Raw genomic sequence first — 18,239 nt, 5'->3', positions numbered from 1 at the left:
TTAGGTTGAAAATGACCTTTAAGATCACTGAGTCCAACCGTGAATCCAGTACCACCAAGTCCACCACTAAGCCATGTCCTTAAGTGCCATACCTCCTTAAGTGCCATACCTCCTTAAGGCCATGTCCTTAAGTGCCACTCCACCACTTCTCTGGGTAACCTGTTCCAATGCTTGACAACCCTTTCAGTGAAGAAATTTTTCCTATGTAAATATCCCCTGGTGATTTCCATCTTGAGGCCATTTTCTCTTATCCTGTCACTAGTTTCCTGGGAGAAGAAACTGATCCTCACCTGCATATAGCCTTCTTTCAGGAGGTTGTAGACAGTGATAAGGTCTCTTTCTGAGCCTCCTGTTCTCCAGATAAAGCACCCTCAGCTCCTTCAGCTGCTGCTCATGAGACTTTTGCTCCAGACCATTCACCAGCTCTGTTTCCCTTCTCTGCACACTCTCTAGCACCTCAGTGCCTTTCATGTTTTGAGAGGCCCAGAACTGAGCACAGAACTCGAGGTATGACCTCACCAGTGCCAGAGTGACAGTCACTGCTCTGGTCCTTCTGTATTTTTGATACAAGCCAGGTGCTTCTTGGCCACCTGGGCACACACTGGCCATGTTCAGTCGCTCTCACCCAGCACCCCCAGGTCCTTTCACACTGGGCAGCTTTCCAGGCACTCTGCCCCAGCCTGTGGCACTGCCTGGGGTTGTTGTGACCCAAGCACAGGACCCAGCACTTGGCCTTGTTGAACCTTCTACCACTGGCCTCATCCCATTGATCCAGGCTGTGCAGATCCCTCTGCAGAGCCTTCCTGCCCTCCAGCAGATCAACACTCCTGCCCAATTTAGTGTCCTTTGTGAAGTGACTGAGGGTGCACTTGATCTTGTCCAGATTGTTGATAAAGATTAAACAGGACTGGCCCCAGTACTGAGTCCTGGGGAGCACCCCTGGTGCCTGAGTGTAGCTCCATTCACCACCCCTCTCTGGGCCCAGACAAGTATTCCAGTGCACCCATCCAGGAGCAGCCAGTTTATCCAGTAGAATGCTGTGGGATGACAGTGTCAAGCACTTCTCTGAAATCTAGGTAAACTGATGCATGGCTTCATTTGGGCTTTCTTTAAAGGGGATTTCAGTTTGTTGTCTCAGCCCCTACTGGCAGTAGGGTAAGAAATGGGAAACCTGGACTCATGAAAAACATTTAATGCCTTTGCTTGATGTGTTTGTGGGTTTGCAGTTACCTGGATTCTCTAAGAAATGTTGTGTGTGATGCTGTGGGCAGTGGTGGTGGTTTCTGGGCATTGGGGGTGCTCCCTGGGCTGCCTTGGGCACGGGGCAAGGCCCAGGGTGTTTGCCCAGGGCTGTGCCCTGCAGTGGCTCTCACCGAGAGGCGCTCATGGTCCAACAAAGGCCGCAAGCTGCTGTGCTTAATGCAGCTATCGTCTGTGCTGTACATTGGGCTTTAATTAAATTTCCTAATTAGGCCAAAATCCAATAAATCTAGAAATAGTAATTAGCAGGAGCCAGCTGTTTTATAACTTGTTATCCTGCTTTTGTAGTTTAGACAAGATCTGACTTGAATACAAGTTGTTCTATCTGCTCATGTTTGTTGTTAAAAAAAAATCACTTGCTCATGATGTTTTAATACTTGCCTCATTTTGGAGACCATTAATTATTTTAAAAGGCTATAAATATAGTATGTTTTATAAAGATACATTTTGTGCTGTAATAGAATTTTTTTTTTTGATTTACACATCGGTGTTACTGATACATCAGTTGTCTTTTTTGTATCCTAGAAATCTATGGAGCTGGTTGTGAATAAAGACCTCAGTTCCAAATATTCAATCATCATTTTTTTCAATTTCAGCAATTTGTTATTGGAATTATGTAAATAGTACTTGCAAAGTTTTCAATGCATCTGTTTCTTAACAGAAATAATTGGAGATATTCTTCAGGTTTAATGCAATTCTAAAGAGCAGTTTTAGGGGCTTCCATTTAATTTCATGCCTCTAGCCTGTTGAATTAAAGCAGATTGCTCTAAAATTTCCAAATACAGTTACAAAGTTTCATGTAGTTTAGAGTAACAAGTAGTGTATGCATTGGAGGATCTAGCTGTGTCTGTGTAAATCATTTTCCTCCCTCTGCAAACATGCTGATGGCTTGCTTGTATCTGTACCAACTCATATTTTGTAAACATCAAAACCAAATGGGAAGGGAAAATTTATCCTATTGCTGTACTGCAGGCAGAGGATCTAATGGAATAAAGTGATAATTTACTTTCTGTAACTCTCTGGGTGAAATAGCACCAACAGTATCAAGCATCAATCACCTTATAGGTTCATTTTATTTTTTCCCAGATGCTACTGCTTGAGTTGGTATGTAAAAATTGATGATAATTAGATGGCTATCTCACACATATCATATTCAATGAAACTTATTCAAGTTACTTTGTTAAATTTAAAAAACTACTTCTCCTTTGTGTTAGGTATTCAGTGCTCTGAAATTAGATTTGAACACTCCAAATCTGAAATACAGTGACATTTCATACTTAGCAATATTTTAGTATAAAGTTTAATTAGTTTGTTTTACAGCAGCTGTTGTGCTTTCAGCAAACAAATTGCATTAGTTAAAGAGTATTGTGAGGAATCCCACAAGGATTTAAAAAAAGGTGAACGTTTGCCATATGATAGAATGAATTTAGTGCAGGTTTGCCTAAAGTGGTGTTTGTGGAAAGGAAGAACTATAATGTCTGTTGGATTTTAAATCATAATGGATACATGCAGCCTAGTGAAGGCTTCCTTAGAAGTCTTTGGGCTGTGCTGAACCAAAAAGAGCAAACCCAGCACTGTGACCTTTAGAAGGTAGGCAGAGAGGGGTAATTAGGACAGCACCACAGCAATGGTGATGTCCACAGTGTTCTGACTCTGTAGGCCTGCCTTGCAACAAAGGAAATCTGTGCCAGAAATAAGAGTTCAAAGTATGCATCTTCCCATTTTAACCCCTTAAAGGACTTCTAAGTGATGTGTTATCAATAATGTTTTAGAGGGAAAATGTGTAAGAACGGCTATGTTGGTAAAAGAAAAATCTTGGATGTGTGTATGTATACATTTAAATACATATATTTGTATATATAAAGATATATAAATTATTGCTGTGTAGATAAGGACTAAGTATAAGCCAGGTTTTACATGGCTTCTTCAATATATTTTATCAGGATCATGCACTTCTGCTGATGGTTGCACTTTCCTTGCCTTTACTGTTCCATTGTGCCTAATAAATATGGATACTTTGATGTAGTAGCATGCATATGTTATTTCTCTTTTTCTAACATATCTTTGCTGACTCCAGCAGCAGTCTGTTTCATCTGAAACTTTATTTACTGGGAGGTGTTTATTTAAATACACAGTAAAAAAAGGGTGGTATAAAGCTAAATGATTTATCCAGTGTGGGAAAACCAAAGAAAGAAAAACCCCAAAAACCTGAAACTGGACAAAGAAGTTTATTTAAATATTTCTGTTCGGTATTTAAGTTAGAGTTAGTAAGTAAGTGCACAATTTTTTGAGCAACTTGGTCTTGTGAGAAGTGTCCCTGCCCATGGCAGGAGGGTTAGACCAAGATGATCTCTCAAGTCCCTTCCAACCCTAAGTGCTTTATGGTTCTGTGGTTATTTTATGCTTCTCATTAAAGGTGGTATTATACAAAAAGTGAAAAATAGATTAATTTTTTTTAACTGTCAGAAAAACAAATGAGGTGATAGTATTGTAGATAATTTTGTTTGACATAAATTGTTTTAACTGAATTGTAAATAAAAATATTTGGTATGGTATGTTTGGTATTGCAAAGAATTTAACTTGATACTTCTTAACATAATATTAGAATATTAATATGAATATTAAATTATTATTATTATTAGAATATTAATATCAATATTAATATGAAAATTAGCTTGTTATGGAGCAAACAAGTTTGATGCAAATTTTTCTTGTAACTTTAAAATGGGAGTTCACTCTGCACAGGTGTGGAAATGTCAGAACAGCACTGGGCTGCAGTTAGGGATGCTGAGTTTGAACTTCATGAGCTGGCAAAGTAAAACAAGCTGAGCTGTGTTAGTGCAGTCAGCACAGCAAGGATTTTAAGCTCAGCATATGTCACAATAATGAGAACTCCCTTGTGGGAGAGCTAGAAGCAATTTTGTGTCTGTTCCCGGTCTCCCTACTTGTGTTCTTGAAAGGTGGGGATTTTGCAGGTTTGTGTGAACAGATCCCTGAAGTGCTGCAGGAGGAGTGACAAACACAGAAAACCCCACCCTCCCAGGGCCTGTCTTGTGTGCACAAAGCCCCTCAGGCTGCCTCCTCCCCGGGTCACTGCTGTGCAAGGTGGGTGTTTTACCAGGATATTGCACATTCCAGCTCCAGTTCTTCCTGACCTTAGTGAGCACCAGCTAATGCTTGGTGGAGTTGCTGCATCTGAGGCTCAGACCAGGCTGTTGTGCATCTCAGAAATGAACTTTCCTTGCCAAATCTGTAGCCATTTCTGGCTATGTCATTTAATGACAGCATTCTGTTTTGGTGTACAGCATATGTGTTGCTGTGTGTATGTGAATTTATATATATATATATATATGGGAGAAAAATGTGTGAGAAGAGGAAGGAAAAAGGATTTCAGATACCAGGCTTTGGGAGGTGTGTTTCTACTTTTAATTTACTTAGTGGAACTAGATTAGTTTCTCTAATGTATCTTGAGAAGGCCATGGCTGCCATATTTTTAGGACACCCAGATTTTCACAGCTGGTATTTTCAGCTCTTGCTGGGGAGGCTAGAAGCAGAACTTCTTGATGCAATAGTGAAGGCAAAGCTCTGTCAAAATACAGCTCAGTGGTTTCCTGTCTTTCTGTTCATTGATGACCAAAATTGCTCCAAAATATTTTTCCTGATTCCAGTTGTAGATGTTTACTCCGCAAGAGAGGTCATTGACTCTTTATACTGGCAAGACAATGTCTGCAGGCAGGGACACTCACCTAGGCTTTATTAAATCCAGCTGATGTCAGTGGAAGAGTTAGACAAAGTTTTGGGCATGCAGCCTTTTAATTATGTCTGAAACACAAGGGGCCACCTTTAAAGACCAGCTTATTCTGAGTTAAGACCTGTTCTGACTTTATTTGGTTGTATGTCAGCCAGAACATCTCTAGAAGAAAACTTATTTAGTTCTCATGGCAAACAAAAATATTAATGAGATGAAGAGAATAGGAAGAAGTGGTGAGATATTGTTTCCATCAGGAAAAAGAGTGCTCATTCTCTGTAGAATAGGAAGATGGAGCAGAGGAAGAACATAATCGAGTATGTTAAAAGAAACTTACATTGAGTTTGCAGTTTTGGTATCAATAGTCTTGGGCTTTCCTTTATACAAGTGAGGTGTGGCTTTGGTGCTGCTAGTGAACAAAATGTATTGAACTGAGAATGCCAAAAGCCTTTGCTCTTTCTGTGCACAGGAGTAACTGAGACAGGTAGTGTTCAGTCTTAGGAACTGAAAAATCTGTGGTCGATAAATTACACTTATAAACATATATTGGATGCCTAGTTTAAGAAATCACACTATCTCTTTGCATCTCTGAATATCTAAATACTTCTTGACTGAAAGATGCATTTTCAGTAATAGCTGTAAAATTATGTATGTTGTGAAATGTGCCATTAACACACATGAAATCCTCACAGTGAGGATTCGGCTGGATAAATAACTGGACTGGAATTAGCAGAGAAGTAGAATTTAGCAGCCATCATGCTCACACATTTCAGCACTCCCTTACACTGCTCTTGGCAAAATGGCTGGAGAAGGATGTCATTTCATTGCTGGGTAATTGTTCCATAAAGGCAAGTACATGGAGAGTATTTGGGTTGATTTCTTTTTTTCCTCCCATCCCCCATTACTATGATTTTAATTGGAAGCAGTTCTTTGTTCATGTAAAACTAGCATGAGGTCCTTTACTGAAAGATAGTGATGTCTTTGTATCAAACAGCGTCTGTTTCAAGCTCTTATGCTTGTCATTGTTTAATTGAACTTGCTGAGGTTTCTAGGAGAAGGAAACTTTTACCATCTCCTGCAAATCACTTTAACATGCTGTTTCTGAACAGAAAAATATCCCATTTTTGAGTAGGTGGAATAATAGGCTATCTGGATTCTGATACCTATTAAATGGTAAGTCTTTGTCAAAATCTGCAAGAGAGCACAGGATTTGCAGATGTACAAGCTCGTGTCATTTTTATTATTATTCTGAAATCTGTATTGTGCTCACAGCAGCTGGGTGCTTTACAGAGGAAACACAGGCATTTTAACTTTGCTGCTGGAACTGAGGCATTACTGCTGATAGGCTGCAAACCTAAGGTCACTGGGTTTGTGCCTCAGCAGAGCTGATGGATGCTGTCGGGTCTGGGAGCTCAGGTTTGCTGCTGCTGAGGCTGAGCACAGGCTGGGCTGCCCTGGGTCCTTCTCCAGAGCTTGCTGCTGAGTCACTGGGTGACCTTGTGTAAACCTCTTCCCTTGGCACACACTGCCTGCAAGGGAGGAGCACCAGCCATGACCTGCTCGCTTCTTCTTGGGTGAGGAGTTCAGTGAAACTGCAGATTCAGTGTAAATATTTCCTTTGTTTCTTGCTTTAATAATCTTGTGATAGGCACTGTCTGTTGCTAATAAGGAGATGGGGATATTGGTGTTAAGGGACAGAGAGAAGATGTCAGATGCCAGGACATCCCTCTGGCTGTCCTGGGTGGCTCGAGCCCCTGCCAGGGGGCTCAGAAACCTTGGCACAGGGCACAGGACACCTGTGACTTTGAGTTTGACCCATGGAGCAAATTACCACCTTTATATGAAGAACTACAAGTTAAGAGAGTTTAAGTAGAATAATAGTTAATTTGTCACAGGGTGAAAAATAGATTTTTGGGGTGTCTAGAATGGGGGATGGAGGGCTGATAACTTGTCTGAAGACCTGTATGGATTTTAGAGCATATTCCAGTTGACCCTGCAACATTGATTCAAAATTAAGGGGCCTCTGTTCAAAAAGCAAAAATAGTAGGAAAAGCTGTTACTGAAATTTAAAAATGAAATTTCTTTTAGCCTAATGTTACTTTTAAGCTTTAATATGGCTCCTTGTGTGCATATATACAAGTCTGTCCTTAGGAATAGACATATGAAATAGTGGCGTTATGGTGCAATATCTCTGTAATGGGTCTTTGACATCCTACCTCCCCCCTCCTGACAGACAGATAGTTTTATGCTGTTCTATATATTTTAGATTTACAGCTATTTGATCTGTTTATGTACTGATCTGCTTTTTTTTGAACTAATTTCCCGAAAATTATTGAGTTACAAGTGTTTATATACAGACCATCCCCTAAAGCCAGGAATTTGTCTAAAATGAATGAGAAAAATTAAAGGAAAGACTGTGATCCTATGAGATCTTTGTAACACTGTAAAGCAAAAGCTTATACTATTCCAGTTTTTCACATGATACCAAATTCCAGCTGGCAAAGATCCTTGGCACAGCACTTGGCTTTCATTTGGGTTGAAATTTTCAATGTACTAATTTCATATCTTCCCTTATTGGATAACAAATTTTAAGATTTCTTGCAGTTCTAAGGATCTGGCTTATAAAGGGAAGGACTACCACAGAGGTGCAAAGAAGAGTTTTGTAACTAACTTGTCAAAAACTCTGAAAAATAGTGCACATACCATGAAGTACCACTGTTATGACACAATGCAGATTTCTTAAAGTACACAAGGAAATTAAAAGTGAACACTATTACTTATAGCAGTGGTCACATTTATCAATTTTCAAACTGATTGCAAATGCTGATGACAAAATTTGTTATTTTTAAATTAATCATGTTAAAGTTAAGTTTGATAATTGAATAGCATTTGCATAAAAGATTTTCAGTTAAGATCTAGGAAAGAGATTTCAGGTTGTTCAGATTTAGGGATTAAATTGTTTCTTTATGAGGCCATTGTATGTATTTTCTTGTACTCATATAAATGTAAAATAAGTGTCATGCATCTTTATATACTGCATGAACTGCTGAGGCAAAACAGCAAATTAACAAGCCATGTGTGAGAGAAGCTAAAAGGCCTGAATAGTCTAATAAATCTTGCATTGGACTTACATTTTATAAATACTAGGCCCTGTGGAGCACCACTGAAAAAATAGGAGTTCTTTTTGGAGGATGAAACCTTTGCTTTTCCATTGTGTGATGGAAAATTCAAATTCATGAAGTTGTTTTACCAGTGACAGACATATGAGGAATCCTTGTACAGGCTTTAAAACTGAAAAATCTCTGGTATCTAAAATGAGTGAGTTGGTGATCTTACATCACTTTGATAAAGCATCACTGGACACTCTGTGTGGGAGTAGGGAAGAAAAATGGTCTTTTAAACCTTCACTGTGCCAGCCTATAGCTGTAAGTAGGCTGAGTAAAAGCAAAATAACTTTGGTTGCTGGGTAAGTCCAGAGGACAAAAATTGTTACTCATCTACTTGAAGCTGATCTGGAAGCAAAGCATTGCCAGCAAAGCAGAGCAATGGCACAAGATTAATTCTTGTCCCATTGCAGTGGGGAGCCTACAGACCTGGACTCCCTGCTGGTGTAGCACAGGCAGACAGCAAGAGGTGTCCAGCCAGGGGATGAGACTTACACAGAACTAATGTTGAAGCCTATGCATGGCTGGAAATTGTCTCTGCATCTGTCAGAAAAGACTAAAGATGAGTGTGTTGAAGAGCATTATTTATTTTGTTCTTGAAAGTTCTCAAAACTCACCAGTGTTTAAGACTGTATAAAGAAAGGAATATTCCTTCAAGGTTCTTAATGCACTCAACACGCTCCTACTGAAGTGTTAGGCCCCTCGGTTTTATACTTTTAAAGATTATGTTTTATGGATGATTATATAAAATTCTGGTGTTCCCATCTTTGCATTTGTATAAATCCTATGGTAATATAAAAATTAACGTTAACCAAAAAGAATTGTCTCTTTTGTGATGTCTGAGTAGCCTAAGACCACTTTTCTGTATGGAACCCGTCCATAAGCTTTTTTTGTGTGAGAGAAATGGTCTTGGATGTCAGAGTTTCCAGGGAGAGTAGGTTGGCTCCTTTGACAGACCTGGGAGCAAAAAGAGCCCACAAACATTTGTAAACAGGCTGAGAGCTGTCACCAGTCTTAGCCTTCAGCAAAGAAATCTGTTGGAGAAAATGTTGGAGAAAACATTTTATGTTGACTGATTATTTTTTTCCTTTTTTTAAAAAGTATAAAAAGACTGGTTCTTAGTTAGAACCAGTCTCTGGCCATGCCCACTGAAAGACCATTGAATGTGTTTTCTTTAAAGCCTTAGGGCATTTGATATTTAATGAATACAGAATGCCATCATTACTTTATTAGTTAATTATTGGTAGGCTTAAAGGACATTATTTCATATGGATAGTTTTCCCTCCAATTGCTACTTCACCCCCTTCATCTTAATTACTGAAAAAGTTTTTGCATGACTAATACACATAAGCACTATGTAACATAGAGAATACAGATTTGCCTCATTCTACATGCAAAAGTAACCCTGTCCTGCAGTTTGCACACAGTATTTGTCATATAAAATCTAGTAAACACTGTAATTAGCTTACTTTCTAAATGTGTTTTATGGTTTAAATCAACTGTAGAAGCAAGTCAGAATCTTCTGAAACACATGCTTAAGAATCCCTATTAGCTCTTACTTCAGAGAAAAAGAGAAAGAATAGGAAGATTTTTCTTTGCCTTGACAATCCAATTAAAGCAGCAAGGTGTCAGGAATGATACCAATTCCTCTGAAAGCTCTGTTTCAGTCATTGGTAGGCTCTCCATCTGGGAATTGTGGCCTAGTAATCTGCAGCAAGGCAAAAAGAATAGCATGGAAATAAATTTGAATTGTTGACCTAATTTTGGTAGTCCATCATTGCTGACAGAAGTTCAAATGATCCCAAAGGGTTCCCTATTATGGGGATGCCAAAACAGAAAGATGTAACTAAGGGAGGCAGGAAAGTGAATGACTACTTCTATATCTGTCATTGCTTCTAGTATCCAAATAAAAGTTCTGTGTTTTGTCCACCAAAGATGTATTTTGCAATAAAAACAAGAGTTTAAAACAGATCAAGAAATTTTTCATCAGTATTCCCTGGTAGTAATGAAAGATGTATTGTAGCCAGGAACTTGCTGCTTATCATGTCTGATTTTAGCTATATCAATTGCATAGTTGGTATTAAAAATAAGAAGAGAAAGTTTTTTTGTGCTCTTTTTGTAAAGTCTTTTTGTGCCCTTTAAGTTTGTTCACTATGTAAAGAATAGAGACTTCTTTACATAGTGAACAAACCACCATGGTGTGTTCACTATGTAAAGAAGTGTATGCACATTTTTCAAAGTGCATTTTGCTTATATGTAGAGTGGTCTATAAAGGTCATGCCACAGTATTTTCCTGCTGATAACTCTTTGTGTTGAAAGGGGATGACTCTGTGGCATGATCTGTGCTATTTCTTCCTTGGGCCATGATGCATTCACATTGAAGCTGCTCTTTAGGTTGTCTTTGCTTTCAGGGGATTGTTTTAAATAGCTCTTTTTTTTCTTCTATTTTTGTATCTTTTTTTTTTTTTTTTCTCCCAGTCTGCTTTTGGTGCAGCCACAGCAGAAGGCAGCACATTTCTGTGTACTAGGCAGACACTGAATGGGTGAAGGAGAGAGCAAGTGATGTATGTTGGGCATAAGTGTTTGTTGCTGGCAGGTTCTGGCTGTCAAAATGTTAAGTTGTTCATGAAGGGCTGCATCCATGCCAGTTATTTATGTGTAAATAAAGTTTTTGCTCTATTGGAAATCCCAGAGAATCTGGTACCAAAGTATCACAGTCAGAAATCCCAGAGCAGGGGCAGGAAGGGGAAGATGCAGTCTCCTTGCATGTATTTTTTTATGCCTGACAAATAGATCTCTTAAAAAGCTGTAAATCAAATTAATATTATGGATAGAAAGCTTTAGAGTAGAATACAAGGCACCATAGTAAAATGTCATAGGTTTTTTGAAAGAAATATGCATTTTAATCCTTGAACATTTGGTTGTATGAAAGAACCCCTTCCTCCCACTCCTCTAGCTGTCAATTAGAATAACTTCTGACAAAAAGCCAATGGTAATGTACATATTCTCATTACAAAGCATTTGCCAACTGAAATTTCTAGCAACTGCTGCAGAGAACTCACAGATGTGTTCAGCACTGTTTTCCTAAAGAAATTGCCTTTTATTTGGGTCAGTAATGTTTTATGCTTAGTCATTTTAAAGCAAAAAAGCCTTGTTTTCAAAAAGTCTTCAAAATGTGGATCAGCTGTACAAAGACATAGGGAGGGCTTCCAAAACATTCAGGGAAACTGATTTCTGTTACCATATGCCAAGGATGTTTGCTCTTTTTTCTGCTCTGGGGATTATACTTGGACCCTGCCTGTTTCTGTTTGAGGTGTGTTGGACAGAAGGAAGGTTTTGTATCACCCTTCTACAGAATAAGGTGTTTTTTTCAGATCCCCACCCCTTATAGTCCACAGACCCTGCATATGTGAACTGTACACAACATTTCCCCAGTTGTCAGAGGAATTGTCCTGAGCTGTTCTGCTTTCTGAGAAATCTAAACTAACTGTCCACCTTATTAGTTAATTTTTTAAACTTCTGTAAGTAATGCACTCTGTTTAAGAGTTAAAATGGACTAAGATGCCCCATGTGAACAGATCTGGCTAAAATCTTTGAGGACCTGAGTGCTTTGTCTATTTTGCTGACTGATCATGAAATCTATCTGTTTTCTATTTTCCTACCAAGGAAAGGATGGAGGCTGGCATCAGTGTTTACTCTCTTACCTTTAAACTTCTCTTGCTTTCAAGGTGCAATGCTGCCTGAAATGATGGAGGTAAAAGTGTGAGAAACAGAACTTTGACTAAAGATTCTGTGTATTGCAGTTTGTGATTAAAAAACTGAACAATCTTGAATACCTTCCATCCTTTCCTATTTGGGAAATGTTGACAAGTGTTGATAGTTATTTCCATACAAACATAGAGGGTTTTCTCCATAGAGAAAACCCTTCATTTTTATAACACTATATTTTGCCTAGAGAACCATTATATGATAAAGAACATAACTGAATCAACTTGTTTATTCAGCATTTGCTGCCATAACTACAGGATATGAACATGTTGGTGATTTCACTGCACTGAGTGAAATTAGTAATGTATCAAACATAGCTCATCTGTCAAATTATTTCTATAATAGTTTTGGTTCTTGGAGGTGCTTTTGGTGGGTGTGGTATATTCTGAATGAATTTGAACAGCTGTAGTTTATGCTCTGTTTGTTTGTAGATTAACAGATAAATTTCCACAGTAATAGCTTCCCTTCTTGATCCTTCCTCTCCACCATTAGAAATAGATTTAGTTTAGCGGTTACTGGAAATGAGAAATTAAGTATCCAATTATTTTAAGTTATTTTTGTATTACCATAGCTTTTAAGAAGCTATAGGAAGATTACTGAAGGATTATTAGGTTGTAGTTTTCCAGTGGTTGCTGGTAATTCGCTGTGAATAGCACTCTAACAACTTGTACTGACTGGCATAATTAAATGTTTCAAATTTGCCCCAGTTTTTGCAAGACTTATTGCCAATTAATCTTCTTTTTTAATCTCACTCATACGCTATGCTACTGAAACATCCACTTTCAGAAGCAGATATTGTCAAATTACTATGCTACTTCTTTTCATTTGCTCTTATGACTGTAACTTACACACATTCTAGATATGTTTCATTCTTCTCTCAAAGCTTTTGTGAAGACTACTCTTGTAATATAGTGAGGACAGTTGGCCAAAAAGAAAAGATATTTTTTATTTCCACGTTTACTAGAGAATTCAAAAAATTAATCTAAACAATTATCTTTCTAGGGTCAAATAACTTACTTTTTAGAAGTATTAGTATTACAGAATTAGTAGATATTCTAAAAATATGTACGTTTTTCAATGTAGACAAATTACCCAGGTAACTTTGGAATTTGGAGCTGTGGTTTTCTGGGTTTTTTTTCACTTTTGAGTCTTGTGGGTATTGGTCTGTTTTGTTATCATCTTATTGGCCTTATTGCTGTCTACTGGCCTTTCACAAGTAAATTCTTGCTTTTTCTTAGGTGTTTCTATATTGCATATTAATATAGGGAAACCTTCTCTTTCCCTTTTATTCAAATGTATTCAGATTGCTAGCTGAAGGCCAGAAGAAAGCAGCAAAATTTTTTATATGGAATAACAAGATTGGAATAGTTAAGAATAGGGCAACTCAAAAAGGACAATGAAGATGGGGTAAAGTGAGATGTATCTGACGTCATAAAAAATAGAGTGCTTGTCCTGAGGAGCTTTGTTACTATATAAATAAATTGAATTCCTCTTTTCCAGTGTTTTGTGCTACTTAAATATGCCAACTAAGCTGTTTCAGCACTTTGATCTTCTGCCATGATCTGGCCCTAGCTGTACTTTCATCCTTTTCAAAGTATTCTATCACAACAGTGAATTTGGCCCTAAGGAAATGGGTATGCAGATTTCCTTTCTCCATTAAACACTACCTAGATGCCTGTCTTTATTGAACAAATAAAGGATTAGGGTTTTAGACCACTAAAAAAAGAATACATGGTGTTGCCTTAAACAAACCCCTAGAGTGAAATGCAGGATTTCCCAGCGAAGAAAGTGGTTTTGAATTTATGTTTTTGTGACTGATACTCTTGGATGCAATCCTGACGTATTTTATGTGAAATATCTTTTTTTGTGAAGATTTGAACATTGTACATGATAGTAGTTATATCCATCATGTTTCAGCACGGTTCATATGTGGAATTCTGTCTGGCTTTCAGCTCTCTTGCCCAAAGGCAAAGAGTTTGACCTGTTCTGTGTTGTGTCTGCCAACTCTCTGCTTTGGAGACCCCCATATGGCCATGTCTGCTTAAGACATTGCTGAAATCTGTTTGGCTTGTCCAATTCACTTGTCCTCAATCTCTAACACAAGGGGTATACCAAGAGAAGATTTAGCACTTCTTTTAGTTAGAAGATTTAGTACTTTTTTACTTTGTTTTTTCATTCTGCCATGAAAGGTGTAGTTAAAGGTGTTTAGAGACTCTAGGAAAACTGAGGTAAATGATACTCATTAAGGACCTTGTATTGCTTTCAGTCATTAAGCTTTCAGAGTGATATTTTCCATGAAGATACCCCATAATGATAATTTTATTTCTATAAATTTTTCTGTGCATGGGAAATACCAATTCAAATTAACATGCTGTGAACATCAACAAAAACTCAAATGCTTCTGTTGTTTCCCCTTGTGATCAAAGTACATTGCAGTACTAAAAAGAAATATGAAGTAAGACAATATCAAGGCCCCGTCCATTGTCTTTTGATTGATTGTTTTCAGAAAGGAAATTGTGATAATTGCCTTCAAGCACAGTATTAATTTCTAAGATTTAGTCTTGTCCTCCTTTCAATATGACACACGATAGCTTCCCTATGTTGGTATATCTTGCTATTTATAAAGATTCATGGCAGAGGACAATCTGTATTTGACAATTTATAGGTGGCCACCATGACGATTTTGGTATCCTAAAATGCAATAACTTGTGTTGAAATGGAATACAAATTTAGTGTTAGCTAGACAGAGGTAGCATTCTGGATTGACCTCATGTAGTTGCCAAGAATCTTAGCAGCTTCCATCCTGCTTTCACTGAGGAGCATCTAGGAAAGGCCACCATTCCATGTGTGTTCTTAATGGAGAGAAGATGCTACACTTGCAATTTCATAGATACCTTATTCTGCTGCATTTTGTTACCCCGTGTAAATAAATTTCCATTGCATTGCTATCATCAAAGCTTTTAATGAAACCTGATTTGTATTAAATATCTCTTCTTTTGTTTAACAGATGATGTCACTAATATTGCTCTGGAAGCCCTCCTTGGTGATGAAAAGGAGAATGTTCCAACAGGACTAGGAGCTGTGGTGTGCAAAGTCCCAGAACAAACATAACTTGTGACTCAGCTGCTGGTGCTGCTCAGTCTTCACCTCTTTAAATTAAAATCAAACACAACTGCCTCAGAAACCTGTGGACAAGAGAAAGGTACGTGCATTGGCAGCATATTGGTTGGGTAGGAAGAGAATAAATCTGCCATACATATATGATGCCATCCTTTTATTAGAGACAATATCATTTGAAGCCTCAAGTTTGACATTCTTTTTGTGCTGAGAGAGACTTGTAAACACAACCAGATTTCGCAGGCAATAAAATAAACCAAATCTGTATGAAGCTTTTGTCTTTTTGTGAGATGCTTTCATTCTCTTTATAGAGATGTTTTCTGGATTCACTGAACAGATTCTTGATAAAAACATTTTCTCACTTGTGATTTCTTAATTAATTTTTTAAGTGGTTTCCCCACCACCACCCATGGCATCTAAGATGTGCAGAACAGAAGGGTGCTTAGTGTCTTGTATTTATCCTATGCTTGCTAACTTGAGCACTGTGTTACCTCACCTGTATTTGTCACCATTAGTAAAGAAGAAAGGCTTTAGTTGCTTTGGTCTCAGTCAAGAGAGCTAAGCTCCTTTGACAGATTTTCCCAACCTTCTGCTGAGTTTTATCTGTTTATAATGTGTGCATGTTTGGGTATTCAGCAGGCAGATATGCATGCCATGCATAAACCCCAGCAAAATATTTTGTTTGCTTCAAGGACCTGGTATCTGAAATTACCTGTTCCTCCCATTACAGAGGTATGGTAAGGATGACAGTTTAACTCCATGCCCAATTTTCGGTATTTTCATCTTGTGGTAGTCCTGCAGTGATGACAGAGTTATTAGGCTTAGAAATATTAGGAAATAGTAAACCCCCACTCTGTGTAACTGTTCTTTCTGCAGCAAAATGCTGTTGATCCCTAGAAAAAGACATTTTTATCTAGAAAGATATTGAGAAATTGAAGAAATTGAAGTTTGCCAGGAAACTGTTGTACAGAAAGAAAACAAAAGCAGCAGTAACCCAGGAAATATCCTTTCCCAATGGCTATTTTGTAGTTTGCATATTGAAACTGTTGCCTCTTTGCTACTCAAACTTTGCTTAATTTGAAATATACCTTGTTATATTTAGTATACTGCATGGTAAACGCTTCCTTCTCTGAATAGTAAAGTATGACACTAAATAAGGCAAGTACTGTGGGAACTGACAGCTGTAGAATGCATGATTGTTAATAAAAAAGGCATGAAGAAGGAAAGAATAAAGGAAAAAAATGTAGGATATAGAATGAGTCTTTGGGTCCATCTGTTTTCTGTGACACTCAAATACAGCTACTATTTCATTGCAGTGTCTTTGATCTTAACATTTCACAGAATTCCTTTGTAGTATATCATTATAAAGAAACATAGAGTGAAAAAAAGTGTCTAAAATAATATTTGCTAATGGAATTAACTTTCATTATAGCGAATAATTATTTTCATTTGTAATTTCTAATTTGTAACTAAATTTTTTTGGGGGGCAACAGATAAACTGATGTGACTAGTAAATTCTCTCTTCTGTACCTGTTCATCTTTTTCTTCTGACTGGATTTAACACTTCATGGTAAATGCATGAGAAACTTCAGTCTTAGGTTTATCTAAAAAGATTATGTACATATCTACTTAATCATAACAGAAAGTAAATGATGCTGATTTTACAAAGAATTAAAATGCTGAACTCTAAATCTAGCTGATGGATATTATCACTTGGCTTTCTGTGAAGGTAAATGTATTTTAATTTTTAAATTTCAAAAGGATGCTCTTTAAAGATCATTATTCCCCTGTTGTCCTGTAGACCGCTCTGTTCCTGTACATACATCCAAACAGTGGACCACAGATTAAAAAATTGATTTAGACTTAATAGTTTGTTTAGCTGACTCTGCATGATAAAGATGAAATGTTCTAAACATGAGTCTTCAACAACCAGTGTGTTTTGGAAAGTGATTTCATCATGTGCCAATTATCTGTATCTTTCCTAACAGCTGGAACTAGCTTATGAAAATTTGCACAGTGGGTTTTCATCTTCTGGATTGCTTATGCACATTTTCCCAATGCTATGGTAAAAAATCTTGCTTATGTGGTCCCTGTTTTTCTTTTTGATTGTATTTCTTGCATGTCAATGTCTATTTATTTGTCTAGACTGTTCCTGATCTGTTCCAAGTGTCTCCTCAGGCTGGAAGTGCAAACCCAAGCATTCATGCAGGAGTGGTGCTGCTATGTGATGCAGCTGTGAGCTGGCACTTTGCTTTAGAGAATAGCTGGCTGCTTCTGTGAAAATTTAGGATTGCTGCAGCATGCCTGTCCTGCAATAAGACTGGGCACATTTTTTGAAGTGGCTCTTTCTTTCTTTTGCTGACTGATCATGAAATCTATCAAAGATTGATATTTTCCTTCTTTCTCTGAATACTGAAAATTAAATTGAGATATACCTTGGTATTGATCTCACATTTCAATTTTTTCTTAACATCCTTTGAACATCCTCTTAACATCGTGTGCTGACTAATCCTCTATACAAATATTACATATGTTCACTGCCACGTGATTACAGATCCATTATCTTCCAAACACAGAAAACAAGTACTTAAAACATGCTTCAAGAGGTTTTCTTACTTGCAAATGTAACAAGGTAGAGTACATTTGGGTGGCTGGTGGCTGTGCAGCTGCTGGCAGAATGCCCACACATGTTTTGCCACTAGATAAGTCTGTGGCTGGTTATGGTTGTGTCGAGATAAGATAAGGGATGTTGCACTTAGTCATCTAAAAGTAATCATCTATGTGCTGAGTGTTTGCAAGAGGTCTTCAAAAGAAAACTCAACAGGCTTTTCTGACACCATGGAAAGGGCTCTCAGATATCTCAGGCTTGCTGTCCAGTATTAAAGCACAGCAGATCTTCAGTCTTTTCTGGAGCTCCTTGTATGTTCATAACTGAGTATGAATGGGAAAAAAAGGTATGAACTGTGAGAGGCCTGTAGCCTATGTGTTGTGCATTCAATAAACAGTAGTGAGAGGCCATAAACTTGACAGTTCTGAGAATTCCTTAGGATATACCAGTTTTACAGCACCTGCTGCTTTTTCTTGATAAATAGGCTCTCTCTTAGTTATGGTTGTCTTTCTTTTAGCTTGTTGTTTGTTTTTCTCAGCTCTTTGATTCAATTAATTTGTAATGTCAACAGCTC

At 37.7% G+C, this 18,239-nt stretch overlaps 1 protein-coding gene across 9 annotated transcripts in view; it reads left to right on the top strand.

Annotated features, from left to right (window-relative positions):
- Positions 1 to 18,239, top strand: part of JAKMIP1 (janus kinase and microtubule interacting protein 1) — a 141,897-nt gene that overhangs the window by 36,659 nt on the left and 86,999 nt on the right. For 8 of the 9 annotated variants that reach the window (XM_077177729.1, XM_077177727.1, XM_077177728.1 and 5 more), the window contains exon 2: positions 14,948 to 15,142. The gene's annotated coding sequence lies outside the window, so the exon portion shown is untranslated. Of the gene's footprint in view, positions 1 to 14,947; positions 15,143 to 17,866; positions 18,012 to 18,239 lie in introns of those variants that run through there. The other variant, XM_054633171.2, reaches the window with a different exon arrangement.

Source organism: Agelaius phoeniceus, chromosome 4, assembly GCF_051311805.1.
Source record: "Agelaius phoeniceus isolate bAgePho1 chromosome 4, bAgePho1.hap1, whole genome shotgun sequence".
Taxonomy (NCBI): domain Eukaryota; kingdom Metazoa; phylum Chordata; class Aves; order Passeriformes; family Icteridae; genus Agelaius; species Agelaius phoeniceus.
The sequence above is the reverse complement of the archived record's forward strand: the minus strand, read 5'-3'. Positions and strand labels throughout refer to the sequence as shown.